A 13,630-nucleotide genomic window follows, 5' to 3' on the forward strand; every position below is an offset into this window, starting at 1 on the left:
AGTGGGTGACTTTGGTAGCACTCTGTCAGGAATATATAGGTCACACAGACAAAACCCAACAAGAGAAACATCAGAATTGATTTACACTGTAGATTCAATAGAGATGAGAGTCACATAATATTCCATATAACAACTACATTCTTCTCTGCAGTTCACATGGCTTACTCTACAGTAGAAATATTTTAGAACACAAAACCAGTCTTAATGGATAAAAAAAAAAACAAAGTCATTTCTGAAATGGTATCTAGTTGTTATAATACACAACCAGTAATCAATATTAGAAACTATAGAAAACATATCATAATCCCATGAGATTGAACATACATTTTGAAATGGTAAGTAGATTGTTGAAGGAATCAGAGGCTATTTAAAGAGTCCTGTATACAGACAATGCAGCATCCAGTGCACAGGTGCTCCATAGATAACCCAAACTGGTGATGGTTTCTACTGCTTTCAAGAATGTCCCCAAAGTCTGCTTCCTCTTCCTCAAGATGGAGCCCCAGATGCAGAAGTATCCTTCATGGTTTTCCTTCAGAGAACTGCCCAGGAGCCTCCATAATGACTTGTATATAAAGATTCACAAATACTCCCAGTTCTAGTCATTGCATATGGATGCCCCTTGGTCAGCCCGTACTTCTCCCAATATGAGATGCCCACTTTCACCCCATGTGAATCTAAGTGGGACTGGCCTTTTGGGCAAGCCATTTGGCATCACAGATTATGGCCTTAAAGTCCTATGCTCATTGTTCAGTTTTTCTCTCTCTATGTATTTGGCTTTTAGGATCTATCCTTAAAAAGTGCTCTGACAGGCAGGCGGTGGTGGTACAAAAGCGAGTGGATCTGAGTTTGAGGACAGCCTGGTCTACAAAGAGTTCTAGGATAGCCAGCGTTACACAGAGAAACTCTGTCTCAACAAACAAACAAAAACCAACCAACCCATCCACCTACCCACTCACCAACCAACCAACCAAAGAAAGAAATGCTCTGATACCAAGAGAACGGACAATCATTTATCAGAATGCTAAGTATGTTACAAACACACAACTTACACAAACATATAGCAACAGATGTTTTTTTGTGGATGTCTATAAAATATATGAATGGATCCTTGTATAGTTTGTGAGAAACTTTTAAAAGTTTATTATTCAAATTTAAAGGAAGATGACTAGTTAGGTATGGAGCAAAGATATAGGGTTATAAGTATGAACAAAGTAGAAATTTATTTTAATAGAGTTAAAGTCATTAAATAGTCTTAAAATGTTGCAATAATTGAATAATGAAAATATTTGTTTGGGAAAGGAGTGGAGCTGAGAGAAGTGGGGTGTGGAAGTAAAGGTCTCCCAGAGGGATGAGCCTGAGCTGATGTTGGAAAGATACAGGAAGTTCAGCAGGCAAAGGATGAGACAGGAAGGGAAAGGGAGAAGGGAAGGCAAAGGGAGGAGAGAGGGAAGAGAGGGAGGAGATGCAGGGAGAGGGAAGGGGAGGGGAGAGGAGGAGAAGAAAGAAGGAAATGGGAGGGACTGGAGGGGAGAGGAGTGTAGTCCTCCAGGCAGCAGCAGCAAAGTGCACAGCATCAAAGGCCACCCAGTGTAAGGAATGTGACAGCAACCCTAAAAGAGAGATAGAGTATGGAGTAGTCAGGGCCCTCTAGAGGAACAGAGTCAAAGTCATGCATATACATTATGGTAGGATCTGTTAGGTTGGCTTCCGTGACAGGGGCTGGCCTGGTGTTGGTGAAGGACAACAGGAATAGCAGGAGCAGCCACCACCTCAGGATGGACTCACTCACCAGCAAGCAGTGAAGGCAGGAGAGTCTCCAGAAGATGCCTCTTGCTTTAAGAGAGGATCCTCTCCCCATACGTAATAGATTCTGGAATTACAGACACCCCAGAAGTGTGTCTCCCCATTGATCTCAGTCAAGATTAACCCCCACAGGGTTCTCCAATGGGTTTCAGAAGGAACAACTGAAGGGGTCATAGAACCCAGGGTTTTTGTTCTGGCCAAGAGGGAGAGGGGGATGACGCTGTGCTTTTGAGAGAAGGCCAGATCAGGTGCAAAGAGAAGGAGGCCATGAGCAGAAGCTGGGAAGCTGGGCAGAAAAGGCACAGGAGAGAGCATGTAGGGTGAGGCACAGGAGTGTCCAGTGGGGACAGGGGGACAGAAGGATGAAGACAGGAAGCATAAACAGCTCTGGAGAGGTCACAGGCTTCTGGTGTAGGTGGGGTATTGATAGTGTAAGGAAGGAGATGTGTGGAGAGGGAGAGCTGAGTAGAAAAGGGTCAACATGGGCATGGCAAATCAAAGATATTCTCTCTCCCTCTCCGCTCTTCTCTCTCTTTTCTCTCCTCTCTCTCTCTCTCTTTCTCTCTCTCTCTCTCTCTCTCTCTCTCTCTCTCTCTCTCTCTCTCTCTCCCCTTTCTCTCTATCTTCTCTCTCTTTCTTTTCTCTCTTCTTCTCTTCTCTCTCTTTCACTCTCTCTCTCTTCTCTCTCCCTCCTCTCTTCTCTCTCCCTCCTCTCTTCTCTCTTCTCTCTCTCTCTCTCTGTCTCTGTCTCTCTCTCTCTGCTCTCTCTCTCTCTCATCTCTCGTCTCTCTATCGCTATCTCTGCTCCTCTCTCTATCTCTCTCTCTCTCTCTCTCTCTCTCTCTCTCTCTCTCTCTCTCTCTCTCTCTCTCTCTCTCTCTCTATCTCTCTCTGTGTCTCCCTCTTCCCCGCCTCTTTCTTTGTGTGTGTATGCCTCTGATATGTCCTTGTGTGTGCACAGGTATGTGTTCATGTGTATGAGTGAATAAAAAGTCAACCTTGAGTCTTCCTCCATTGTGTGTCACCTCATCTTATTGTTATTTGCAGAGGGTGTGGAGGAGGGTACCATTAACCTTCAGGGCTGGGGTGACATTTGAGCTGAAGTGACACAAGCAGACCAGCCCAGCAGTAAGTAGAGAAGGATGTGCCAATGGGACTTTGCAGAGGCAATGACATGTGTCGATCCTGGGCAGCGTTCTTGGATGGTTGATGGGCTCAGCAAAGAGGATGTTAGGGAGAAGTGGAATACTGGGAACCATGTGGCTGGCAGATACGCATCGGTGTTGGCTGGTTGGAAGGAGCCTGATTATCAGGTTAGGGAATCTGGACATCATCAATGGTAACTAAGCTAGCCCATCCCTGAGCCCATCAAATGGTTCCATTGCTACAGCCACTTACAAACACAGTGCTGAAGGGCTTCTCTGCTGCTGAAGGACTCAGGGAATTTTATGAGCACAAGGCAGAGAAGAGAAGGAGAGAAGCAGAACCAGAGGGGTGTGTGTGTGTGTGTGTGTGTGTGTGTGTGTGTGTGTGTGTGTATGTGAGTGAATGTATGTGTGTGAGTGTGCATATATGAGTGTGAGTGAGTGTGGGTGTGTATGTGTAATAAAGAAAAGGGGCTATAGATTTGAGAGGGCAGGGGAATGATATTAGGAGGGGTTGGAAGAAAGAGGAGGAAGGAATGATGTAAATACAGTACACGTGTATGAAATTTAAGAATAAGTTTAATAAAAAGAAAAATAAGGCAGAAGACTGTACAAATAATAAATCTTTAAAAAAGAAAAATAAGGTTTCGAAGGAATAGAATTTGAGAAGTTAATTAAGATTCTGGACTACACCTGCTCTAGGGAAGGAGAAACTGCTTCTAAATGTAATAGTTATGAGATTTCACACCTTTCCTTGATCTATTTATCCATCTTTTCTATAGCTTAGCGGTGATGGATATTAAATGGCATACTTGATTGAGTTTCTAGAAGTGTTACAAGTGGCATTTTGAGGTTTATGATTTATAAAAAAACAAATGCAAGTTATATAATTTACAAACTGCATTTCATACCAGGTGCCTGAGGATAAGACAAATAGATGCCCACTATATTCCTGGTGGGTTGGCTGGCACTTAGCCTCTCTCCTCCCCTACACGAGAAGGAAAGTTGTAGAAGAACCCCGCCTTCCAGTGAAGCTTCTACAAGGCAAGTTAGCTGAGTAGAACTCTAATGACTAGGGAGGGGTTGGAATGTTGCAGGTCCAGTGTCTAATTATAACTTTCTTAGGATATTTTTAGACCCATAAGTAGCCATTCCTTGCCCATCTCTATGTCTCACCCAACATCTTTGAGACTAACATATAAAACCTTTGAAATGTATAAACCTTCTTTTGAGTGATTTATTTACTTTTATTTTATGTGCATGGGTGCTTCACCTTCATGTATGTCTGTGTGAGGGTGTCAGATCCCCTGGAACTGGAGTTACAGGCAGTTATGAGCTTTCATGAGAGTGCTGGGAATTGAACCCGGGTCCTCTGGAAGAGCAGCCAGTGCTCTTAACCACTGAGCCATCTCTCCAGTCCCCAAACTTTTAACTTTAGACCATTACAGACTTCTCTGTTTTGCTTTATCTTATCCACCTAACGTTTCCACCAATGCATTTGAGAGGTGCCTCCAGTTTTATTAGTCCCGGTGCTCTAAAAACTTCATAGTTTACCACATTGGAATATGGAATCCAACGTCACCCAAATCTCTGTACCTGGGGTCACTCATATTTGGCCACAGAATGAACTATCTCATCCAAGGTGAGAGTTTTATTTGTATGTTGACACAGGTGAGTCATCATGGTCACCCAAGACCTTGGTGGCAGTTGCTCCACTTGTCCTTCCTATCTTGTGGAGGCCAGGGCAGGTCAAGTGGCTCCAATAGACCCTTCTGGTAGATTCTAGGGTCCAAAGCAGTGTCCCCAGGAGGACTCTGAATTCTACCAGAGGTGCAGGCTCGTTTGTATTCCTCAGTGCACCGTTCACAACAGTCAGGACACAGAACTAGCCTGGCCGCCCATCAGGAGAGGAGCGGATAATGAAAACATGGTTCACACACAACAGAATTTTATTCTATCACAAATAGATGTGATGTTAGGATTCTGCTTCAGTCTGCCTACCTATGATGTCATTGCTTACCTGCTACGGGGCTGTGGCCCCTGCCCAGGGCCATATAAAATGACAAACCATCCATATGGCCCTCTCTCTACTTCCTCTCTCTCTCTCTCTCTGGCCCCTCTCTCTCTCCTCTTCCTCTTCCTCTCTCTCCTCTCTCTTCTTCTGTCTCTGTCTCAGTTTTTCTGGGGTACCCCCTCCCCTTTCCTTCTCCCTCCATGCTCATTTAATAAACTCCTCTACAACATAATAACTGGCATCTGGTTCCTTATTACCTATTATACTTTATTACCTTGTATCTTACTGCCATAATTATTAAATATAAAAGATGCAGCTATAAATTATTATCCTAAGCGGAGGAGCATCTCAGACCCAGAGAGACAAACACTGCATGCTTTCTCTCATAATTTTTACGTGTGTGTCTCAGTTTAAGGGTGTGCATGGCTCATGAAACTAGGCCGGGGACCATGAGAGGAGAAAAATGATATCAAGGGAGGGTTAAGGAGGAGGAAAGAAGAGGGTAACAGAACATTTATGACATGAAAGAGGAAGGGGGAATTGCTGAGAAGGAGATGAGAGAAGAAATAGGATGGGGGAAGGAAAGAAGGAAGGACTGGGAGAAGAGTATCAGAAATAGGGTTGGCTAGGGAATAGGCCAAGGATTAACACATCAAAGTACTCTAAGGATCCCATAGTGAGACCAATCATTTCTCGTCCTAACCCAAAAACAAACAAACAAACAAAACCCAAAAAACCCCAACAAAACCAAAACCAAACTAAACCAAACCAAACCAAAAACCCCAACCAAACCAAACCAAACCAAACCAAAGCCAAAAACTATTTGAATTAATTAAACTAATGAAAAAGGCAAATGAAGGTCACATGAAAACCTTCGAGGGCTGTGCGGTTGCTCTTTCTTGTGCTCCTTTCACAGTTCCTAGATGCCTCCCATTGGGAGCTCAACGTGCCCTTCGCTTCCTGGGAGGCGAATGATTGGCCCAAGCTCCCACAGTTTAAGAAAGGTTGAGCCAAGCCGGGCATGGTGGCACATGCCTTTAATCCCAGCACTTGGGAGGCAGAGGGCAGGCAGATCGCTGTGAGTTCGAGGCCAGCCTGGTCTACAAAGTGAATCCCGGATAGCCAAGGCTATACCAAGAAACCTTGTCTAAAAAAATAAAAAATAAATAAAAATAAAAAAAGGAAAAAGAAAAAGAAAAGAAAGAAAGAAAGGTTGAGCCAGAAAGCTCCAGGGGTTTTTTAGTAACAAACGAAACAAAAAACAAACAAAAAACCCAAACAAACAAACAAACAAACAAACAACCCCCAAAAACCTAAAACAAAAACAAAAGAAAAAAAACAAAAACAAAAACAAAAAAACCTGAACAAGCAAACAAAATCAAGGAAAAGGCTTCAGGTAGCCTTCTGGGAACACTAACCTTTGAAACCAGCCCAGGGTCTGGGAGATGTTGCTGCATCACACCTCTGATCTATCAGGAGGCTTTGCCGCTGGGGTTTCTCCAGGTTTTTGGTTTGATTTTGTTTTGTTTTGTTTTTATCCTCCTGCCCATTTTCTGCCACCTAGGCTTTGTGCAACACTGTGTGGCAGGTTCATGGCTGTCCTCGAGTCTTGCAGCTGATAGCCACTTAAGGGTGCTGAAAGGGTTGAAGGAGAATTTTCCACCTCAGGGCACAAACACTGTCCTTGTTCAAGGAAGTGTAAAAAAGGGAAAAACCTGCACAGAGGCCTGATGCCAGCAGCCACCTGCCCCACCCACTCCTCCCCAGAGGCCCGGTGCAACCACATGTGTCTCTGTTATCCCAGAATGCCGGGGCCAGAGGATCACAAGTTCCACGTCAGCCTGTGTAACCTGGAATGAGACCTTGTTCCCCTAAACCCTCAAACAATCCTCCCAAACCAATAAGAATTATGAAAAAAAAAAAAAAAAAAAAAGATCAAAGCACCAAAAATAAAAGAAAGTTTTCATTACACTCTGTGGCACACAAATGCTACTGCTGAGAGAAATGGTGATTAATGATCAAAAGAAAGAAAGAAAGAAAGAAAGAAAGCCACTGTCAATGGTATCTACTGTGTAAATTCAGGAAGCGGTGGATCAAGTCTAAGACATCCTAAAGGATAAGAAAGCAGACACAGCACGGGCTGGGAGGGGGAAAAAGAAACACAGAGGTGCTGACATTAGAGCACAGAAGGAAAATAAAACTCACAGGATCCTGACGTGAACGAGAACCAAATACTGGAAAACCAAATTTAGCCGACATGTAGTACAAACTCAGAAATGCTTTTACAACAGAGGAAAACAGGATGAAAAAGTAATAACAAAATAAATAGAATATGTGATGTGTTACTAGTATCCTTTTTCTAATGATGGCAGAGCTTTATCCCAAGTGAATAAGCAGCCGGGGGAATTTATGGGCACACCCCTCAGGAGGGCTCTGGGCTCTGAATTCTAATTTCCCTAAGCTGGTTTATGACAGTGTGGTAAGTCATCATATTTTATAGTCACACTTGCCAGTCTTCTAAACACTCATTTTGTCACTTAAATTTATGTAATAGGGTCTTGCTCCACACCGCAGGCTTATCTGGAACTCACTATGTAGCCTCTCTGGCTTCCAGTTTCTCCTGTCTCAGCCTCCAATGTGCAGGGATGGCATGTGTGGCTCCCACACCAGCTCCTACACAGTCATCTTAAAGCAAGTCAACAGTATTTTGTGCATTTAAAGCACGTCTCTGCCAGGAGTCTACATGGGCTCAAACTCATTTCTTAACACAAAACATACTGGTGTTTTCACATTCTAATTCTTAACTTTCCCTTCTCAGTGTTCTAGCATGCTTTGAAGATTTGTCACTGTTTCTGTGACCCTTGTTTTATTAAGAAAAGAATGGAAATTTATTTTCGTGAAAATTCCACATAGTCACCCTGTCCCCACCAACACCTCTTTTCTGGAAATTAGAATTGTTTACCCTGCTGTTGGTTGGCTTTTAAACACTTTGGGCCTGGGAGTCCACGGGCAACTCACGCAGTACAGGGATCTGACCAGCAGGTGGTGCTACTGCTGTTTTTACTCTGGAAGCCGCAGCATAAGTTCTGCAAAAGGACAGATTTTGCACAAAAGAGGCTTCTGCAACCATAGCTGTTACAGTTGGTAATTAGGGATAAGGTTGCCATGGTGATGAGGGGTCTTGGGATGTTTATAGCTTTGCAAGCGCTGATGCCAGTGAGCTATCAGGTTGCTTCCTTTAATGGTAATGGCTGGCATGCTGAGGTCATGCCAATACATGAGCATAGTGCAACCTGCATGGGACGTGATTCTCCTGCTGCTGTTGAGGGAAAACACATACATATGCATATATACATATGCACATAAGTAAGCCATGTTTATCTTATTTCACGTTGATTTGTTTCCAGTTTTTTTCTACAGTTTATCTCCATTCCCCACATTTCTCAATGTGGTTTTCATTAAAATTCTCTAAGAAGAAAGGCTCCATTCATCTAACAAGCCCGGGAAATATTGTATGCTCATGCCCTTGGAGGCTTCAATGCACGCAACCCAGAAAGCCTACAGAAGTCCTGTTTCACCATCACACACTCATTTGCCCTGTGAACCCATTTAACTGGACTGTTCATTAACTCTTGGGTAGTCGGTCCTCATCTTCTCCCCAAGACGTTAATAGATACTCATTAAGTGCAGATTTAGCTGCAATCCCATGTTTATATAGGTCTCTCTAGCAAGGGACTGAGCTATGTTAAGCTAGCCTGTCAGAGGCTGAGTGTGTGGCCAAGACTCAGTGGGTATTAATGGCTGTTTCTGAACTCCTAAGAAATGGTTTCAAATTGTGCTATCTATCCACGGATACCACCGATTGAAATTACTCTTCGCTAATATCTCCATCCATAACTTTTATTGGGGGAAATGATGCCACAACCCAGACATGGTTCACAGCATTAATAAGTCATTTGTAGCTTAGGATAGAATTATTTTGTTGGTGATGATTTAAATTTAATCTGCTGCTGGTGTTTTTTTTTTTTTTTTTTTTTTTCAGAGAGGTAACATCCTCCCATGAATAACCAATTTGTGATTATTCATAAACTAGAGCTTATTAAAAGCAGCATTTTTAAACATAAAGATGCACTGAGTATTTGCTTATGCATACTTTGTCTCCCAGGGGAGTCACCCTCACCAGCATTTCATTGTGAAAAAGAAGGTCTCATTACTGTCACAAGGAGGTGTGGTCCTCTCAAACTATGGAAAGAAAAATTGCCCTTGTAGCCACTGACAACTGTAGTGGACGTAAATATGTTTTTTGTTTTGATCTCAAGTGTGGAATATGAAACAGACTTGTGTGAGGGTGTGCTGTGTGTTTTCCTACTGGAAACAGATTTATGAGAGAACAGGTGATGTTTGTTCCGTAGAACAGAAACTGTCTCTTGTGGGGGCACGGCCTTTGCCAACTGATAAACAGCCCAAAGCAAGAGGCTGGGATTTTTGGTCTTGGCACAATTTCCTATTGTTTGGCTATTCATAGCTCCCCTTCGAGATGCTCCTAGAGAGAACCCTTCCAGTGAAGGCTTTGAGGTTCCAGCTGCTACTCTGGATTCCAGCTGCTGCTGTTTGCAGCCACCTTTGCTGAATTGCTGATTTGCCGTTTAACGGGTCTGCTGGAATCCTGCTGACTAGGCCGGTGGAATCATTCTAAGGAACTGAGTCTAAAAAGGTCTACTTCTCCTGTTCCCATTAACCTCTTTTCTCTCCTATCTAAGGTAAGTGGGTTGGAAGGGAGGTATAAACATTAAAGAACCCCAGATCAAGTAGGGTTGAAAAAGTTCAAAGCCTACAGCCAATGGCTTTAGGAACACAGACAGTCAAGACCCTTGGCTATGTCTGCATAGTGTTTTGAGTCTAAAATACGCCAGACTCACTCCATGTGACTTGCTCCTCTCTACATCCCAGAAAGCTGTTGGATTTTATTGCTAGGGCCACTGACAGAAGCAGGAACATATGAAGGCCAAATATCCAGCTCCTTGTCAGCCACTTTAGTGCTTATTGAATCTGTTCGGTTGGCATCTCTGGTTGCCCTCCCCTCCCCAACAGGGTCCTTAATTCCCACTCCTTCCTCCAACCCTGCTTCCTCGAAGAAAGGAAGCCTCCATGTTCCTGGCATTCCTGAGGACTGCCCCAACCCCCTCACCTGGAGCCATAGCTCTCTGAGTCCAGCAGGTGGCAGACAAGTCATCTTCCTTCACCTGCAATCCTTAAAAACCCCTCCCACCATAGTCAAGGTAGGACTTCTGCCTTTGTCCCTTGAGGCTACTGAACTCACCTGGGAGCCTCAATTCCCCAATTAACGTGCCCTTTTTATATTTTTAATCTGGCTTCAATTGGCTTGTTTCACTGGCAGAGATAACTCATCAGAACCCTTGATAAAGTTTGAGCCTTAAAACCTACTTAGTGGGTTTTACTGACTCCACCTCACAAAGAGGAGATGGAGGTTGGAGGTGCCTTGCCTCATATTAGACAATTTGTAGGGTATAAGGGAACCTTTTTTTGGCCAAATGCAAAGTCAGATGGAGGCAGCAATATTTGTAGAAGGATCAGATTCTCCTCAAAAGAAGAAGGAAGAGGAAGAGGAAATAGAGGAAAAAGAGGAAGAGGAAGGGGAGGAGTAGGAAATCAAGGAGGAGGAGAACAAGGATGAGGAGGTAGTTTGTTTCTTCCAGGGTGCATAAAGTTAGTCAAAGGGGAGGGGTCTCTGGCCTTCTGTCCAGCTTTGACATACATAATCTTCCACAGCAATCACTGTCTTGGTTACCATCTATGTCCCCTTTCCCATTGCTGTGCTAAAATGCCCCATCAAAACTATGGAAGAGCATAAAGATCTGTCTTAGCTCGCACCTCCAGGTCACAGTCTATCACTGCAGGCAAGTCAAGTGGCAGGAGCTTGAGTCCACTAGTCATGTTCGTTGTCATGGTCCAGTGCTGAGAGCAAGGACTGAATGCAAGCATGCTGCTGCTCAGCATACTCTTGCTGAGTCTCAGAGTCCAGTTGGGCAGTGGCCCCACTCATTGTGGGTGTGCTTTCCCACCTCACTTCTGCAATTAAGATAATCTCCCACAGCATACCCAGAAGTCTATGTTCCTGGTGACTTCAGGTTGTCAAGTTGACAATAAATACTACCACACCTGCTTTCTTCCAAGCACTCCCTCAGTTACTAACTTGTCTGGCATCTATTGTGTGGCCTGAATTTGTATTGGCATTTGTCCATAGTTTCTTAAATCCCCTTCAGTCAATTTTATACTCACAGCTTCCTTTCGATCAAGACTCCAGCTATTTTAAAAGCTGGCAATTGCCTTCTACTTAGAATCTTTTCATTACCCATGACAATTTGTCTTAGACGTCACTGATAATCAATGCACTACTCTTTTTACTACTTAGTGGATCAACTTAATAGCTTTAATTAACAATCTACATGAAAATCAATGACCTACACAGTCAGCCATTGCAACAGTTTATCTAATTTGTTAGTCTTGTGACAACATTTTCTTTTTTGTTTTATAACACAGATTCCTCTAGATCAATGGTTCTCAACCTTCCTAATGCTGTGACCCCTTAATACGGTTCCTCATGTTGTGATGACTCCCAACCATAAAATTATTTCATTCCTATTTCATAACTATAATTTTTCTACTATTATGAATCATAATGTAAATATTTGAGATGCAGATGGTCGTAGGTGACCCCTGCAGAGGGATTATTTGACCACCAAGGTCATGACACCTGGGTTGAGAACCTATGCTTTAAGTGTAGTGTTTAGCTTTTATACAAGCACCTCCTAACATGAATCAGGAAGAGGTCTGGGATGGCGTCCATTTGATTAGCTGCTGCAAGTGCACTGAAGTCTGACAGAATTTGAGGATCCAGATAGTAAGAAGTTGGGCACATGTAGTATTCTGGTGTCACTTGTCCTAAGCAGTTCTCTGTGACGCTGAGGTCCTTCACCTCAGTCGTGAATCAGCTCCTTCTGCAGAAAGACACCCAGTTCCTGCTGTCACCACCAGTTAAATATTGATCAGATAAACCATTGCGTCTGTTACCTAGTTCTGCTTGCTTCTACTGTCCGGTCTTGAGCTGGAATCACTAGCTCCTTTGGTCTCTGGGAAAGGAGGGGACTCTCTTTACACACTTAATTTGCTCCTTCCTTCTACCAAAACACATTGCGGGCAGTGACCCCGTTGTAGCTCAGGGACTTTGGGAGTTCAGTCTCTGCCTCTGGGCACACAGTGCCCACTGAATTATCATCACCATGGCTTCTCCATGCTCTTTTTTTCTTAAAGTTCCCAGGACTCATCACACTTCTAAGACCTTCCACGTTCTCCAGCCCAGAGTTAAGCATTCAGCTGCCATTTTCCAAATGACTCCTGGCTTCCCCAAGAGTCTATCCGTACACTTGGTTTTGGTCATTGCCTGGCATCGGGCAAACACCACCTCTCAGAAGCAGCATAGTGATTGCTTTCTTTGGCAGCAGCTGTTGTTCCTGTAGAGTGGTGGATTAAAGGCACTTCCTTGTCTGTATGTAGGCTTAGATTTTTCAAAACCTAGTTTATTTAGGGTTCCTAAACCCTTCAACCTCACTTCTAACCCACTGACCAGAGGAAGGGGAGAAAGAATGTTAATAGGAAAAAGGAGTCGGCCTGTTTAGACATAGTTCCTTGAGTCAATTCCCCTCTGCGTTGTGAGGATAGCAGCAGTCCAGTCCAATAGCGAGCACCGAACAGCACACGAATCTGGTTCATAGAGGCAGTGCGATCTAGTAGAAACTGTAAGGCTCCGCTGAACTGGCTGGCACGAGTCCATGGAAGTGGCCAGACTCAGCAGGAGGGCTTCTAAACGTTCTCAGGGAGGTTTCTCTCTGCGAAGTGAAGAGCAGTGAAAACCAGCAAAGTGTTGCATGGTGTAGAAATGCCAAAAGCCTTGTCCTACTGTCTGTGGGTCTTCTTATACACCTTCCTACCATCCCACACTCTCTCATGTGTCGCACACATCGCATGTCCTCTCGCAAGACATCGTCCAGAAAAACATCACTTGGCCTCTCACAAGACAGCTTTCATCAAAACACCATGTGACACAACTGAGTCTTCAAAGAAACCAGAAACTTCCACTTTACTTAGCAGATCAGAGAATGCTCCATATGCAATTAGCACAAAGCTCCTGGCTTGCTTGCAAGGCATGATGGGTATTACTGTCTTTTCCGTCCATCTTCTTTGTTCCTCTGTGCCTAATTTTCTTGGTGTTCACACCTGTGCTGAACAAACTTGTTTACTTCTTTGCCAGCTAGGGAACTCTCACTTTTAAAAGCCTAGATTCCAGGAACCAAATTCCATTGCTTTTATTCAGATTTATTATTATTATTATTATTATTATTATTATTACTATTACTATTATCATCATCACCATCATCATCATCATCATCAGTGCTAAGTGCATTAAATGCAATTTCTGGCATCTTGTCCCTTTGAGAACTCTGTTACTCCTTACTGATTAGGTCCTGGGCTTGGTTCTTTTGTTTTTATTATCTTTCTCTTTCTCATGTTGTGAAGTTTTAACTTTTGCAGTAGATCTAGAAGGCACTCACCTCACTTTTTTCTATTTCTTTGTTGTTTCCAGGTACAC

The sequence above is a fragment of the Acomys russatus genome, chromosome 18, assembly GCF_903995435.1.
Source record: "Acomys russatus chromosome 18, mAcoRus1.1, whole genome shotgun sequence".
Taxonomy (NCBI): domain Eukaryota; kingdom Metazoa; phylum Chordata; class Mammalia; order Rodentia; family Muridae; genus Acomys; species Acomys russatus.